The sequence below is a fragment of the Tursiops truncatus genome, chromosome 1, assembly GCF_011762595.2.
Source record: "Tursiops truncatus isolate mTurTru1 chromosome 1, mTurTru1.mat.Y, whole genome shotgun sequence".
In the NCBI taxonomy this organism is placed as follows: domain Eukaryota; kingdom Metazoa; phylum Chordata; class Mammalia; order Artiodactyla; family Delphinidae; genus Tursiops; species Tursiops truncatus.
In genome coordinates, this window is record NC_047034.1 from 151,479,192 (window position 1) to 151,496,588 (window position 17,397).

Sequence of the window (17,397 nt, forward strand, 5' to 3'; positions counted from 1 at the left end):
ATAAGAAATTATTAAACAGAGAAGAGAACAGATGCTATGAGGAAGTTTCACTGCAGTCCCAACACAGATAAAACATTTTTGTACAGTTAAAAAAATTACTCATGAACATTGTTACTATATAAAAGAATCAAATCATGTATAACTTCAGGTTATTTTCACCTTTAGTACCATCAACTTTTTTTCCCCTGTTTTTTCTTTCTTTTTCAATTTAATTCAAGTCCCTCTAGTTATACAGAAAAATAACAAGCTTACCCTTATTCCCAGTAGGGCTAAAGGAGGCCAGCTGAGAAACTTTTAAATATAAATACTATATCAACATATCATTTTCTCATGTAATTAAGGAAAAACTATTTCGTATAACTGAGTTTTTCACACAACTAAAACACTTTTCGAAACACATCTTTTTCATTTACACTATTTATAGGAATCTTAAAAAAAAAACAAAAACAACCAACCTCTGGGCAAATCAGTAGAATTTTCCGGGGCTCTTTTTGTATAGTGGTAAAACAGTAGATTAAGACTTCTGAAGACCCTTTCTCACTCTCTATTTTATCATTTCCCTGTCTTAATAAACAGAATATGAAGAACAGAGTCTATTTCATGACTGTGTCAGCATTATAAATGTCAATTATACTAGGCACCAAATATACAAAACAGTGATACTTTCAGGACAAATGAAGTGTGTATCAGGGCAAATGAGGCATATAGAGTTTAGCTCATCTCCTTCCAGAGTGCTATGCAGAACCACTCTGGTGGTTCTAAGTCTCTAATTTTAGTTACACCCTCAGGTAGGCAAAGAAAGGCTTCTTTCTCAGCTTAGCTCAAATGCCATTTTCTCACTGAATCCTTCCCTAACTGCTAAAAGCAGGTTTGAATCCCTGGCAAAAACTCTACTCTCAAATTCTCCTTTGCAGCATTTACCACAGCTGCAATTCAATCATTAGTTGAACAACTTATTAGCATGTCTTCTCTGCTAGAATATAAAATCCATGTGGTCAGGATTATGTACATCTTGTTCAAAACTCAGCACTTATCACAGTGTCTGGAACATAAAAGACACTCAGTAAATACGTGCTGATAAATGGAATAAATGAATCACGTTTAATTTAAAGGTAAAAAGTTCATGTTTAAAAAGTGAAACTTATTTAATACTGTGTTTTCTAATCTTTGGAAAGACAATGCAATGACATAATAAGCAGTGTAGTGCAGTGGTTAAAAGCAATTATTGTAGAACCAGACTATATATACATTCTCTTCCCAGCTCTATAGCTACTAGCTGTGTGATCCTGGATAAGTTACGTAACTTCTCAGTAACTTAGTGCCTCAGTTTCCTCATCTTTAAAATGGGAATAACAGAACCTTCCTCATAGTTATTATAAGAATTTTTAACATGTTTCAGTACAGCACAGTGACTATAGTTAATAATACCATATTGCATATCTGAAAGTTGCCGAGAGTTTATCTTAAAAGTTCTCATCACAAGAAAAAAATTTTTTGTAACTATGTATGGTGACAGATGTTATCTAGCTTTATTGTGATGATCATTTCACAATATATACAAGTACTGAATCACGATGCACACCTAAAACTAATATATGTCAATTATACCTCAATTTCTAAAAATGTGCTATGTGTACCTATTAGAGCTAAATTTAAAAAATATATATGTATTAAAAGGGATTGGCAGGGTTTCCCTAGTGGTGCAGTGGTTAAGAATCCGCCTGCCAATGCAGGGGACACGGGTTCCAGCCCTAGTCCGGGATGATCCCACATGCCGTGGAGCAACTAAGCCTGTGCGCCACAACTACTGAGCCTGCGCTCTAGAGTCCGCGAGCCACAACTACTGAAGCCCACGCGCCTAGAGCCCACGCTCTGCAACAAGAGAAGCCAGCGCAGTGAGAAGTTGGCGCACCGCAACGAAGAGCAGCCCCCGCTCGCTGCTACTAGAGAAAGCCCGCGCGCAGCAACGAAGACCCAGCACAGCCAAAAATAAATAAAATTAAATTTTAAAAAAAAGGGATTGGCAAAAAGGAAGCACTTTAAAAGTGCTGTTAAAAATTGTTTTCATTGGGCTTCCCTGGTGGCGCAGTGGTTGAGAGTCCGCCTGCCGATGCAGGGGACACGGGTTCATGCCCCGGACTGGGAAGATCCCACATGCCGCGCAGCGGCTGGGCCCATGAGTCATGGCTGCTGAGCCTGTGCGGCTGCAGCCTGTGCTCCGCCATGAGAGAGGCCACACAGTGAGAGGCCTGCGTACCGCAAAAAAAAAAGAAAATTATTTTCATTAAAAGTAATAAAATGCTAGACAAAAAAATTGTTTTCACAAAATATATAAATTTTAAAAAGAAAAAATAAAAAAGAAGGTGAACCTTAAGAATACTAGAAAGTGGGCTTCCCTGGTGGTGCAGTGGTTGAGAGTCCACCTGCCGATGCAGGGGACACGGGTTCGTGCCCCAGTCCAGGAAGATCCCACATGCTGTGGAACGCCTGGGCCCGTGAGCCATGGCCGCTGGGCCTGCGCATCCGGAGCCTGTGCTCCGCAGCGGGAGAGGCCATGGCAGTGAGAGGCCTGCATACTGCCAAAAAAAAAAAAAAAAAGAATACTAGAAAGTATTTCAAAAGATCACTCTCAGATGCAAAATCACTCGATGTAAATTTGTATCTAACGAGTATTGGGAGGGAAAGTTAAGTTGTTAAAGCCTAAACATAATTAAAGTTAAACTCAGGTTTCAGGGAAAAGAATAACATCATACATTATGAAGATGGAATTATACTGATGCCCTAAACAACCATATCCTCATCCATAGCTGAATGAATCAGAAGGGTCATGCAGAGAGGAAATGCTCACCACAGAGCCACTTCTAATTGTACTGACTGAAGGACCAAAGTGAGAATTCACAGCAAGTAAAACCAGCTGTTCCAGAACAACCACCACCTACTATCCACACCATGTTAAAGCTCCTGCTGAAAACCAAGAATTCTAAAATTCAATTTTGGCAGCAATATAACATCTCCAAGCTGAGAAATAGCATGAGCAGCTCTCTATGCCAGACATATAAATCAGAATGGAAATAACACACAACTTATACTTCTAGAATATTTTTTATCCATTTCAAATAACTTTTATTGTATTTTCTCATTTTATCAACATGGTAAGATCTGTAAGACTGGCAAGGCTTTCTGGATATATATCTGAAAGAAATGACTTGAAATCAGTATAGTTTTTAGTTTGATTAGCTTCTATTTATTAGATTTCTCCTGATTATAAAAATGTTTATAATAGAAAACCTGAAAAATATAGAGAATAAAAATTAGCCTTAGATCTTACAACTCAATAATAACCAATGTGAGTTTTACTCCAGTATTCTGTCTATACACACTAACTGTATAGCAAACAATATATGACTACTGCAAATATGTACCTATTTTAAAGAAAGGTGGGATTGTGTTGATTGTATACCTGTTATTTTACCCTAATATTCTGGTGTGACTTAAGCAAGAGTTTTTATCAGTCCACAAGATAGACAGGAGAGGGTAAGTGGATTGTCGAGGCAAAGAGAGCAATAAGGAGATGTGAAGAAGAAAAAAAAAAAGGCAGTGATGGGGCCTCCCTCGTGGCACAGTGGTTGAGAGTCCGCCTGCCAGTGCAGGGGACACGGGTTCGTGCCCCGGTCCGGGAAGATCCCACATGCCGCGGAGCGGCTAGGCCCATGAGCCATGGCCACTGAGCCTGCGCGTCCGGAGCCTGTGCTCCGCAACAGGAGAGGCCGCAACAGTGAGAGGCCCGCGTACCGCAAAAAAAAAAAAAAAAAAAAAAAGGCAGTGAAAAAGTAATAATAATGATAATAATACTTCTAAATCTTATACAGCATTACTATATGTCAGGTACTGTTCTACAAATTCACATAAACATCCCCAGATCTACCCCAGATAATCTGGCTCCAGAGTCCATACTCTTAGCCACTATGCTACAGTGAGATGCTTTAACAGTGGAAATGATAATACCTTATTACTGTGTGCTCTTTGAAGGCTTGGAATATGGTGACTGTTCTATGTCCAAGGGTAGTCAATAAACATTTACTGAATCAAAATGAATGGATAGTGAGCAGAACCAGCCAAGAACTCAGAAGCATGTGAAAGACTATTCAGGCTCATTCATTCCACACCATGTTCTCACCTTAAGCCTCTTTCAAATCCTCACCAGTCCCCTCAGATCTTTCCTTATCAAGGTCTACCTCATAACGAAAGTCTGATAAACTTAATGATACAAAAATATAAATCATGCATAAGCACTATCAATGACATTGGAATTCACCAGAATCAAAAATTTTTAGGATACAGACAAGAAGTGGCTAATGCTGGGAACTCAGGTGTCAAAGATGAAAACATATCACCTTACCCTATGAATTTTTTTTTTTTTTGCGGTACGCGGGCCTCTCACTGTTGTGGCCTCTCCTGTTCAGGAACACAGGCTCCGGACGCGCAGGCTCAGCGGCCATGGCTCAGGGGCCCAGCCGCTCCGCGGCATGTGGGATCTTCCCGGACTGGGGCACGAACCCGCGTCCCCTGCATTGGCAGGCGGACTCTCAGCCACTGCGCCACCAGGGAAGCCCCACCCTATGAATTTTATATATAATGGTTACATACTTTCCTGCCAGCCCTGGTGCTGAATAAGGAATAAAAACAAAGAGTTGGACTTAACAAGAATAATGGCTTAAGGGCTCCCCTGGTGGCACAGTGGTTGAGAGTCCACCTGCTGATGCAGGGGACACGGGTTCGTGTCCCGGTCCGGGAAGATCCCACATGCCGCGGAGCGGCTAGGTCCGTGAGCCATGGCCGTTGAGCCTGTGCTCCGCAACGGGAGAGGCCACAACGGTGAGAGGTCCACATATCACAAAAAAAAAAAAAAAAAGAATAATGGCTTAAAATTCTCCTGTGACAAAGCACTTAGAAATCCTGGATAAAACACAACAAATATGTTTCCTAAATACATAGCTGAAAACTCAAGAAAGAAGTTTAAGTGTGAATGGACAACTGCCTTAACTTGCTGGGTTATAGATAATTTCACTAAGAGGCTTGGGTTTTACAAGTCGTGGTTAGGAGATGATAAAGCCTGAACCTGAGAAGTTGGCACTGAGCCCTTTGGCATAAAGTTGGAACCCCTGAAGAACTAAAAACTCAGAGAAAGTGTAGACTAAAAAAAGGTGGGCGGGGGGGGGGGGCAGGGATATAACAGGAAAATGTATTTGTCCACCTCAACCTGGGTTCTTGTGGGATCAAAAAAATTTTGAGAATTTATAATCTTTCCTCGTTCAAACTTGGAGTCTGATATAATACTATTGTCTAAAAAACCCAAACTGAGAAAAACAAATAAAATAAAAAGAAGATTCTGGCTGGTAATATCTTTAAATCACCCGGCAGAAGCAAACATAAACATGATTTATACAGATATATGCTAACTAAGGCCTATGAGAATTCTAAGACATAAAGTATTCCCTACCCCCACTCAACCCGCCAAAACTGAGGCTCACAATCCCAAACTATACAAAGCACAAATAAACAAGCCACTCCAGAAAATGTCAGCACATACAATAAACAGCAAGATCAGACGCCTGAGAATTGCAGATTACAGAATGCACAGCACAAAGACTGAACCCTAACCATGGACTTTGGTTGGTTAAAAAAAAATTAAATAAGGGCAATATGAGTTTGATAATAACTCGGGAAAAAGAGAGACAGAGACAAAAACATGGAAGAACCTTCAATGCCAATCTGAAGCCAATCTGAAAAGGCTACATACTATATGATTCCAACTACGTAATATTCCGGAAAAGGTAAAACTATGGAAGCAGTGAAAAAATCAGTGGTTGCCAGGGGCCTGAGAGGAGAGAGTGAGGGATGAATAGGTAGAGTATAGGAAATCTTTAGGGCAGTGACACTATTCTATATGATTCTGTGATGGTAGATACATGTCATTATACGTTTGTCAAAAGCCATAGAATGTACAACACCAAGAGTGAAGCCTAATGTAAACTACGCATTTTAGTAAATAATAATGTACTGGCTCACCTACTGTAATAAATCTAACACACCAGCTGCAAGACGTCAATAGGCGACTCTGGGGGTGAGGGAGAACATATGGGAACTCTGTACTTTCCACTCAATTTTTCTGTAAACCTAAAACTGCTCAAAAAAAAAATCTAACGATTAAAAAAACCCTTTGATCATTTAAAAAATTAAATTGTCTTTTGATTACTGATTATTAAAGAGTTCTACATGTATTCTGGGCTCAAGTCCTTTATCAGATTATATTACATGTATATGGTTTGCAAATATTTTCTCCCCTTCCGTGGATCAACTTTTCACTTTCTTGACTGTGACAAAGTTGGATGAAGTCCTATTTACTTTTCCTTTTGTCACCTGTGTTTTTGGTGTCACATATAAGAAACAACTGCCTAATCCAGGGTCTTAAAGATTTATTCCTATATTTTCTTCTAACATGTTACAGTTTTAGCTATTACATTTAAGTCTATAGGTCATTTGGAGTTAATCTCTACGTGTGGTATCAAGGGTCAAACTTCATTCTGTTACAAGTAGATACCCATTTGTTAAAGAACGAACTACTGAAAAGATTATCCTTTCCCCCATTGAATTATCTTGGCATCCATGTAGAAAATCAATTGGCTGTAAGTGTGAGGGCTTATTTCTGGACTCTCTCTTTTTTTCTTTGGCTGCACCACACAGTATGCGGAACTTCCCCGACCAGGGATCAAACCCATGCCCCTGCATTGGAAGCACAGAGTCTTAACCACTGGACCACCAAGGGAGTTCTATTTCTGGACTTTCAATTTTAGTCCATTGATCTTTTCGCCTACCCTTTTGCCGGGAAAACACCGGCTTGATTACTGAAAATTTTTAGTGAGCTCTGAAATAAAGAAGTGAGTCCTCCTACTTTGTTCTTTTTACAAGATTGTTTTGGCTATCCAGGGTCCCTTGAATTTCCACATGAATTTTAGGATCATCTTATCAATTTCTGCAAGAGAGGAAGGCAGAATTTTGACAGAGATAGCACTGAATCTGAGGATCATTTTGAGGAACACTTCCATCTTAACAATACTATCTTCTGGCCCAACAACATGGGATGTTGTTCCATATACTTAGCTTCTTTCAACAACGTTTTAAAGTCTTCAGTATACAGGGCCTTCCCTGGTGGCGCTAGTAGTTCAGAGTTCGCCTGCCGAAGCAGGGGACTCAGGTTCGTGCCCCGGTGCGGGAAGATCCCTCATGCCGCGGAGCGGCTGGGCCCGTGAGCCATGGCCGCTGAGCCTGCGCGTCTGGAGCCTGTGCTCCGCAACGGGAGAGGCCACAACAGTGAGAGGCCCGTGTACAGCAAAAAAATAAAAAATAAAAATAAGTCTTCAGTATACAAACAAGTCTTGTACTTCTTTTAAAAAAATTATTCTGGGCTTCCCTGGTGGCGCTAGTGCCTGAGAGTCCGCCTGCCGATGCAGGGGACGCGGGTTCGTGCGCCGGTGCGGGAAGATCCCACATGCCGCGGAGCGACTGGGCCCGTGAGCCATGGCCGCTGAGCCTGCGCGTCCGGAGCCTGTGCTCCGCAACGGGAGAGGCCACAAGAGTGAGAGGCCCGTGTACCGCAAGAAAAAAAAAAAAGTCTTCGGTATACAAACAAGTCTTGTACTTCTTTTAAAAAATTTATTCTGGACTTCCCTGGTGGCGCAGTGGTTGAGAGTCCGCCTGCCGATGCAGGGGACACGGGTTCGTGCCCCGGTCTGGGAAGATCCCACATGCCGCGGAGCAGCTGGGCCCGTGAGCCATGGCCGCTGAGCTTGCGCGCCCGGAGCCTGTGCTCCGCAACAGGAGAGGCCACAACAGTGAGAGGCCCGCGTACCAAAAAAAAAAAAAAAAAAAAAAAAAATTATTCTAAATATTTTATTCTTTTTGATGCTATTGTACATGGAATTGTTTCCTTAATTACATTTTTTGTACTGTTCATTGTTAGATGTACATAAATAAAAATGATTTTTGTATATTGATCTTATTAGGATCATTTATATACAAGATCGTGATATATGCAATTTAGAAATACTCATACATCTTCCTTTCCAATCTAGATGCCTTTTAACTATTTTCTTGCCTAACTGCTCTGGCTAAAGCTTCCAGCACAATATTGAATAGAAGTGTCAAAAGCAGACATTCTTGTTTTGTCCCTGATCTTTGGGGAAAACCACTCAATCTTTCATCACTAAGTATTATGTCAGCCGTGGGTTTCCACAAATGCTCTTTATCAGGGTGAGGAAGTTTCCAGCTTATTCCTAGTTTGCTGAGTGTTTTTAACACGAAAGGGTGTAGGATCTAGTTAAATGCTTTTTCTGTCTCTTGTGACAAACATGTAGCTTTTGTCTTTTATTCTATGGCACAGCATTTACATATAACCTACGCACATCCTTCTGTATACTTTAAATTACTTCAAGAATACTTATAATACCTAATACAATGTAAATGCTATAGAAATAGTTGTTGGAGGGGGCAAATTCAAGTTTTGCTTTCTGGAACTTTCTGGAAACTTCCCCTGAAGATTTTCAATCCACAGTTGGAGGTGGAACCCATGGATACAGAGGGCAGACAGTACTCCTTTTTCTATACTGCTGGATTTGTTTTGCTGGATTTTGTTGAGGATTTTTGCATCCATATTTGTTACAGATATTGGTCTGTACCTCTCTTTCTCTTGTTATCTTAGTCTGGTTGTGGTTATCGGATAATAATGGCCTCACTGCATGAGTTTGGAAGGATTCCGTCCTCTTTTATTTTCTGGAAGACTTTGCGAGGGACTGGTGTAAATTCTTCTGTATGTTTTGTACAATTGACCAGTGAAGCCATGTTGGTGTGGGCTTCTCTTTGTGGGAAGTTTTTAAATTACCTACTCGATCTCTTTACTAGTCATAAGTATATTCAATTTCTTTGTGAGTTAATTTCAGTAGTTTGTTTCATTCTAAGATTTGTCCATTTCATCTAAGTAAATCTAACATTTTGGTGTATAGTTGTTCATGGTATGCTCTTATAATCCTTTTTATTCCTGTAATATCATTAGTCATGTCCTTTTATTCCTGATTTTAGTAATTTGAGTATTCTTTTTTTCATGTTCAGTCTAACTAAAAGTTTATCAATTTTGTTGATCTTTAAAAACAAACTTTTATTACTTTTTGCTATTGATTTTGTATTCTCTATTTCATTTATTTGTACTCTAATCATTATTATCTCCTTCCTTCTGCTAGCTTTGGGTTTAGTTTGCTCTTCTTTCTAGTCTTTTAGGGCAGATGGTTAAGTTATTAATTTGAGATCTTTTTTTTTGGCCACACTTGCGCAGCTTGCAGGGGGATCTTAGTTCTCCGACCAAGGATTGAACCTGGGCCACAGCAGTAAAAGCCCAGAATCTTAACCACTAGGCCACCAGGGAACTCCCAAGATCCTTCTTTTTAAGATTGACATTGTACAACCGTAAATTTCCCCTAAGTGCTGCTTTAGTTGCATCCGATAAATTTCAATATGTTGTGTTTTCATCGTTCATCCCAATGTGTTTTCTAACTTCCCATTTTTTTTCTTTGATCAACTGCTTATTTTGAGGTGTTGTTTAATCTCCACAGATCTGTGACTTTCCCAAATTTCCTTCTGCTACTGATTTCTAATTTCATTCCACTGTGGCCAAAAAACATACTTTGTATGATTTCAATCCTTTTAAATTTATCAAAGTTTGTTTTATGGCCTAACATATGTCTATGCTGGAGAACGATCCACGTGCATTTGAGAAGAATGTATATTCTGCTGCTCTTGGATATTCTATAAATGTCTGCTAGGTCTAGTTGGTTTATAGTACTGCTCAAGCCTTCCATTTCCTTGTTGTCTAGTTGGTTTATCCACTACTGAAAGTGGGGTATTAAAGTCTCCAACTACTATATTTGAATTGTCTATTTCCCCCTTCAACGCTGCCAGCTCATGTATTTTGGGGCTCTTCTGTTCCTCAGACTGAGTAATCTCGATTGACTTCTTTCTCTTAAGTTTGCTAATTCCTTCTTCTGCTAATTCAAATCTGACGTTGAGCCTCTTCAGTGAATTAATTTCAATTATTGTACTTTTTCACTCCGCAGTCTCTATTTGGTTCTTTTTTTCTATTTCTTTACTGCTATTGTCTACGTCTTGAGACATTTTTCTCATACTTTTCTTTAGTTGCTTTAGTTCTTTGAATATACAGTTAATCTTCATTATTTGCAGATTCTGTACTTATAAATTAGCCTACTTGATGAAATTTATTTTTAACCCCCAAGTTCAATACTCACAGTGCTATCACAGTCATTCACGAACATGCATATAATGGCAAAAAATTTGAATCCTCTCTTGAGCATGTTCCCAGCTAAGGTCAAACAAGGTGTTGCTCTGCCTTTTTGTTTCAGTTCTCATACTGTAACAAGTATCTTTTTCATGTTCTATTTAGTGCCACTCTTTAATGTTTTTGTATTTTTCACTGGTGATTTCACTGTTTAGAATAGCCCCTAGTTGTAGTGCCAAAGTGCTGCCTAATTTCCTAAGTGCAAGAGACTGTGATGTGCCTTATGGAGAAAATACATGTGTTAAATAAGTTTCAGGGGGCTTCCCTGGTGGCGCAGTGATTGGGAGTCCACCTGCTGATGCAGGGGACACGGGTTTGTGCCCCGGTCTGGGAAGATCCCACATGCCGCGGAGCAGCTGGGCCTGTGAGCCATGGCCGCTGAGCCCACGCATCTGGAGCCTGTGCTCCGCAACGGGAGAGGCCACAACGGTGAGAGGTCTGCGTACAGCAAAAGTTTCATGCAGGCATGAGTTACACTGCTGTTGGCTATGAGTTCAATGTTAATAAATCAATAATATAAATTAAATAAGGTATCTTTAAATGGAAGCACACATATAACAAGGTTATGTATTGATCATATGTGACGAGAGGCTTGCAGGAACCTAACCTTGTATTTCCCCTAGGAGGAATGGATTCAATATAAGCTAATGCAGTGTTTGCAGTGACTATATAGAACATAACTACCACAAATTGAGTGTATTTGCAACAACTGATTTAAAGTTCCTTTTCTAGCAAGTCCAGCACCTGGGCATCCTAAGTTTCTGTTGGCTGCCTTTTTCCCTGTGTATGGACTACCATATTTCTTTATAATGATAAGTGGATATTTTAAATAATATATTGTGGCAACTCTGGAAATCAGAATCTTTCACCTCTTTGGGGTTTATTATTGTTACTGTTTGTTTAGTGACTTTTTTGGAATAATTCTGTAAAGCCTGTATTCTTTGTCATGTGTGGCCACTACAGTCTGCTTGGTTAGCTTAATTCAAGATGCTGAATATGTTGCTTAAATGCCTTGAACAAGCAAGTCTCTCTGCTTTTGCCAAGCAGCTGTGTGTGTGTGTTGGGGAATCCTTTCAATATTTCAGAAGGCAGTTTAAAGCTCTAACCTGCCCTTCATTTCCTACTTGTGTGAAGCCTCAAGGTAACCAAGAGGTGAGGGATTAGAGCCTTCTCGGGTCATTCCTTGACAGACATACAGCACTATACATTTGTGTTACCTGCCAGAGTACTAGGAATATATCAGAGGTTTTCTAAGTCCTCTATGGACATCTTATATCCCAGTTTTTCTTTTTAATTTTTTTTGTCAGTCTTGTTAAGCCCAACTGGTAATTCCTCCTCAGACAACTGTCATGTTAAACAATTACCAATCATTATTTTTGATAAATGCCCCGGGACAGAACTTTTGGTAGAGTGAACTCTGAGTCAAATAAAGACAAATCCTGAGAACACAGCTTTTCAGAAAGTTGCCAAGTAGGTCAAATAGTGACAATTCTGTGGGGATGGGCTTTTGCAGAGTTCCAAAACCATTCTGCTTCCTCGGGTGGCTGCTAGGCTGCTGGTTTTCAAGGTTACTGTGAAGCTAGGGAGAGGGAAATGAGAAGTAGAGCAAGTTAAAATGCCACCAAGCTCACTGTTCTGAGATTCATGCGTTTTTCTTGAATAAAACTTCCAGGATTATGGTAAGCCTTTAGTTAATTTCCAGAGTTCTACAAAGTTAATGCCCTCCACTCTCTGGTTTCAAATGCTGATAACTTGGAACTCAATTTCTAGCACAGGCCTTTCCCCAAGCCTCACATTGTGTGAATACTGTCTGCTGTTGCTCTCCTTTGTGTCTTTTCACCTCTGTATTCCCAGTGCCTAACACAGTCTCCAGTGAATATATATTAAATGACTGGAAGGCATGACTGTATTATTTCTTACAATAACATCCAAATCTAATATTATCTCAAAATAAAATGCCTAATTTCATTTAAAAAAGAAAAAAGATCACCTCAGCTATTGCAGAGAATGAATTTTGGGGACAAGAACAGATGCAGTTAGAAGGCTTTCACAATAATCAGCGAATTAAACAGCAATGGTATGACAGGTAGCCAACTGGCATAAGAGAAGGTGGGTAGAGATGGCTTATTTGTCTTCTTAAGTTATCTTCATGCTTAGGCTAACCAAGGTAAACTAGTATTCTGGCCAGTGCCATTACTGGAATATTTTAACATTTATCTTTCTCTAGAACTATGGTTTTCAATCTATTATTTTCCTGATCAGTTCCGGGGTATAATGCAAATAATTTGTTCCTAATAATGGATTTTAAAAAACAAGCTGGTAAATGGTTTTTTCAAAAAGGAATCAAAGTGGAAGTTATCCACATAATAAGATTTCTCTCACTTGCATCCCTGAGTAGGAGAAAGGGTGGAGTCAGTTAGCAAGCCTCCATTTCATGTAACCCTGGGTCTACTTTGGAGAGAATCATCCCTGTCAGGTTCAAAGACATCACCTGGAAAAAAGGTTGTGCTTCTAAAAACCAAGTTTCTTTTAAACTGCAGCAATACCACAGACCAACACTATGATATTGAGCGGTCACTTGTATGTTTCCTAAAGATATAAATGGTCACTGATGCTTCTAGTTAAATCCTATGACTCTGAGTATCTGAGAGAAGCCTGAATTGTCCTACTGAATTCTTGAAAATGACTGTGTCTGACTAACTCTCCATGATGACCCCTCCAATATAATCATATATCAACCAAAACACCCACACATAACCCATGAAAGTAACAGCAGAGATGAGATCCAAATATATACTAAGTTTTAGGAAGATGTCTCTTCAAAGCTTTTTAAAAGAACTCTGCTTTCGGAGATAAAATATTTAAATAGGCAAATCTTCCACTTCTTCATAAAGGCTTTTACCTTTAGTGTATTTTCTGAAAGTACATCTCATTCACCATATGACCATAAGGATACATAAAGTAATATTATCGATTTTAATTTTAATTATACACTTTATTATTCCTTGTTCAGGATCCATCTTAATGTTCTTATTTAAGGTACATCTGGGGACTTCCCTGGTGGTGCATTGATTAAGAATCCGCCTGCCAATGCAGGGGACACGGGTTTGAGCTCTGGTCTGGTAAGATCCCGCATGCCGCAGAGCAACTAAGCCTGTGCACCACAACTACTGAAGCCTGCAGGCCTAGAGCCCTTGCTCTGCAACAAGAGAAGCCACCGCAATGAGAAGCCCGTGCACTGCAATAAACAGTAGTAGCCCCCTTTCGCCGCAACTAGAGGAAGCCCGCGCGTAGCAACGAAGACCCGACACAGCCAAAAATAAATACATAAATAAAAATGTAAAAAAAGGTACACCTGGAATCTCTATGCTGTTGTTTACTGTTTCTTCTACTCCCAAACTGGATTCCTAATGGGTCCTGTTTAAGTGTCTTTGCTCTGTTTATCATTTATATACCTAGTGACTGTGTCAATTCCCAACAGTGTTAGACTGGTGAGTAAATCGGGTCCTGTTTGTCTTTTCCTTTCCTCATCAAGAGAAGAAGCAAGCCTTGTAACCACATCAAACACTGAAGATGCAGTTCATTCAGGGATCAAGACTGAAATGAACCACTTCTTTATCTGTGCCAAGAACTCTGCAGACAGATTTCTTGCTCTTCATAATAAGAGAAGTGCTTCATGTCTAAAACATCATTATCCTTTATACTATATGTGGGAAACTTGACCTTTGCAAAGATTTCCTCTTTCAGTAATAAAAAATATACACATAGGAAACATCCACTTGCGACACTAGGCCATGGCCAAGTCTGTAACTTTCCTTAAAATCCTTTCATATGTAGGGACTTCCCTGGCGGTCTGTGGTTAAAGACTCCACACTCCCAATGCAGGGGGCCCGGGATCGATCCCTGGTCAGGGAACTAGATCCCGCATGCCGCAACTAGGAGCTGGCACACTGCAGCTGGGGATCCCACACACCACAATAAAGATCCCTCGCGCGGCAACAAAGATCGCCTGTGCCACGGCTAAGACCTGGTGCAGCCAAATGAATGAATAAATAAATATTTTTTAAAAAATCCTTTCATATGTAAAGTGAATAACAGTGTCATCTCATCCAATTCTAAATAAGGTATTTACAACCTAGAACTTGAGGATTCCATGGAGTTCTAAATTTGGGGTTCTGAATTCTGGCTTTCAAGCTGACCCCATCAATTAATCTTAATTGTACGTGTTTGGCTAAATCTTCCCCAGCAGAGGTTTCCTATTACACACACCCATTATTGTGATACCCACAGGTGCCAAAATATAAGTACTTTTATTCCCAGTTGTTACTCAAGTTAATTTGACTCTTCTCCTGAACTCAGCTGAAGTAGATGGCAAACGTTGTGTATAACTTTGCTGCCTTAGAACATGTGCTGATTTTAAACTCCAATTAACGAACATCTAGTGATTCACTGGTCCTTTCCCAAAGCAAATTTTTAAAGATTTCTTTAATTCTGCTCTCACTTGCAAAAGAAAGCATCGCTGGATAAGAGACTAATTATGATGTTACTGGTGTTCCTTTTAAAATAATTTTATGATGTGTGCCCAATGTTGTCACATTGACATATTTAACAAATGAATCCCAATCATTATAAAAATATTTTAAGTTGCACCTATACATAAATGTATAACTATGAATGGAATGAAAATACCACCAAAATGTTTCCTGTTAGAACATGACTCATCAGTGTTTACCAACTATAAGTAAGCTGTACAGTGTAAAGAGAGCTGGCCAGGGAGCCAGGAGATCTGTGTTCTAGCATGGGCTTGGACTTAATAATTAGCTTAATGAAGGTAGGGCCTTGGAAACATTACCTCTTGGCCTCAGTCTCACCATTGGTAAATCATGGAAGGTTAGACTAAATGATATTTAATGGTTTTAATACACTAGGAAATCTGAATCTTGCATAGCAAAGGTCAGCAAACATTTTTTGTAAACACCCAGACAGAAAATATTTTCAACTTTGCGGGCCAGATGGTCTTGGTTACAGCTATTCAGCTCCGCCATAGTAGAGCAAGACCAGTCATAAACAGTAAACAAATAGGCGTGACTGTGTTCCAGTAGAACTTTATTTACAAAAACAAGTAGCTGGGTGGATTTGATCCACAGACCACAGTAAATCAGATCACATTTCCAATAACCCAGTTCCTTGCATTCTCCACAAATCTGTTGAAAGGAATTAATTCTATAACTTCAGGAAGAAATCCTGTTTTCTTGATTTGTTATTAATAAACCAGCAAAGATCCTGTACAAAGCATCCCATATCCTCCCTGTTCTCCCATACCCCCTTCTTCTTTGCCATTCTTGTCAGTAGCAGAGCAAGCCCATTCTTCCAGTCTCCCAGGTCTTATAAGAGTCTCTTAAAGGGATCTCTGCACATTATCCCTTATTTTTGTCCTGTCAGCAAGTCCCATCCTTTCTCCTCTTGCTAACTCCAATCTCTTCTCCTAAATCTAATATATACTCTTTCTGTCTATGCTTCCTAAAACACTGTTTCAGTCATTTCACTTCCTATCTTCAAAACCTTCCTAATTTCTACTGCATTGAATCTAAGTTCAAATGCAGTAGAGTTTCCAAGGCCTTACTTTTCCCTATGCAACAGGTCTTATTTCTCACAAGACCTAAACATCCACTCTCTGCCCCAGGCAACGTGTTCCCTAGTGGTTCCCTACAAAGTGCATATTCATTTCTGTGCCTTTACTACCACAGTCAGTTATCCCCAAACCATTCTTTCTACCCACCCAAACCCCACCATTATTTCAAGGTCCAACTCAAGGATCAATTTTTATAAAGCCTTATACGCCAGTCCACAAAGATATTCTCTACCTCTACACTTCTACAGAATTCAGAGGCACTATCGTATGGCTTAGTACTTATCTTCCTATTACTGTTTCTGGCAACCAAACTAGACCATGTACACCCTTATGTATTTGCCAATGCTTAATACAATGCTAAAAACAAAATAGGTTTTGAATAAACAAAGGTTGAGAGAGAGAGGAATCAAATCCAAGGTCTAGCATTTTTGCTTCTTCTGAATTCTTTTGGCATATATCAGGTGCTGAGAATAACCACTACTCCATCTTATTCTGGTTAAGCTTCCCAAACACATGATATTGCAGCTGTTATTAGAGGTAAGCAGTCTCCCATCTCCTTACCCTTCCCAATATTGCAAACAAATAAATTTACAGGCTTATATTTAGTCCCTACTATGTGGCTACGTATTTGTCTAGGATGTAGAGATACAGCAATGGACAAACTTATGTCCCTGTCCTTACAATGTTTTCAATCTAGTGGGGGGAAAGAGAGAATAAGCAAATATTATGTCCAGAAACAGTGGTATGTACTATAAATAAAAACAGGTAGGTAAGGGGGCAGAGAGTGATGGGGGCCATTTTAGATGGATTTGTATATATTTATAATAACTGACAGGAGATATTTATTAAAGAAAAACAAGACTGAGTAGGGGGAGATAGGGTATTATTTTAGGTGGGACAGTGAGGAAGGACTCTCTGATATGGCAATATTAAGGAGAGTTGTGAATGATGCAAGGGAATGAGCTATCCAAACTATCTTGTGGCAGGGCATTCCAGGGAGTGATCTAACGCAAAACTCTAAGGTAGGAATATGTTTGGCTTGTTCAAAAAACAGTAGAGACAAGAGGGCTGGAGAGGAGTGAGCATTAAGCTGTACAAGATATAGTCAGAGGGCTTCCCCGGTGGTGCAGTGGCTGAGAGTCTGCCTGCTGATGCAGGGGACACGGGTTCGTGGCCCGGTCCAGGAAGATCCCACATGCCGTGGAGCGGCTGGGCCCGTGAGCCATGGCCGCTGAGCCTGCGCGTCTGGAGCCTGTGCTCTGCAATGGGAGAGGCCACAACAGTGAGAGGCCCGCATACCGCCAAAAAAAAAAAAAAAAAAAAAAAAAGCGATATAGTCAGAGATGGTTAGACAAGTAGCCAG

The 17,397-nt window shown here is 40.0% G+C and overlaps 1 protein-coding gene across 1 annotated transcript in view; it reads right to left on the reverse strand.

Annotated features, from left to right (window-relative positions):
• The window catches only part of RLF (RLF zinc finger), an 83,017-nt gene that overhangs the window by 15,737 nt on the left and 49,883 nt on the right, over positions 1 to 17,397 (reverse strand). The window lies entirely within an intron of this gene.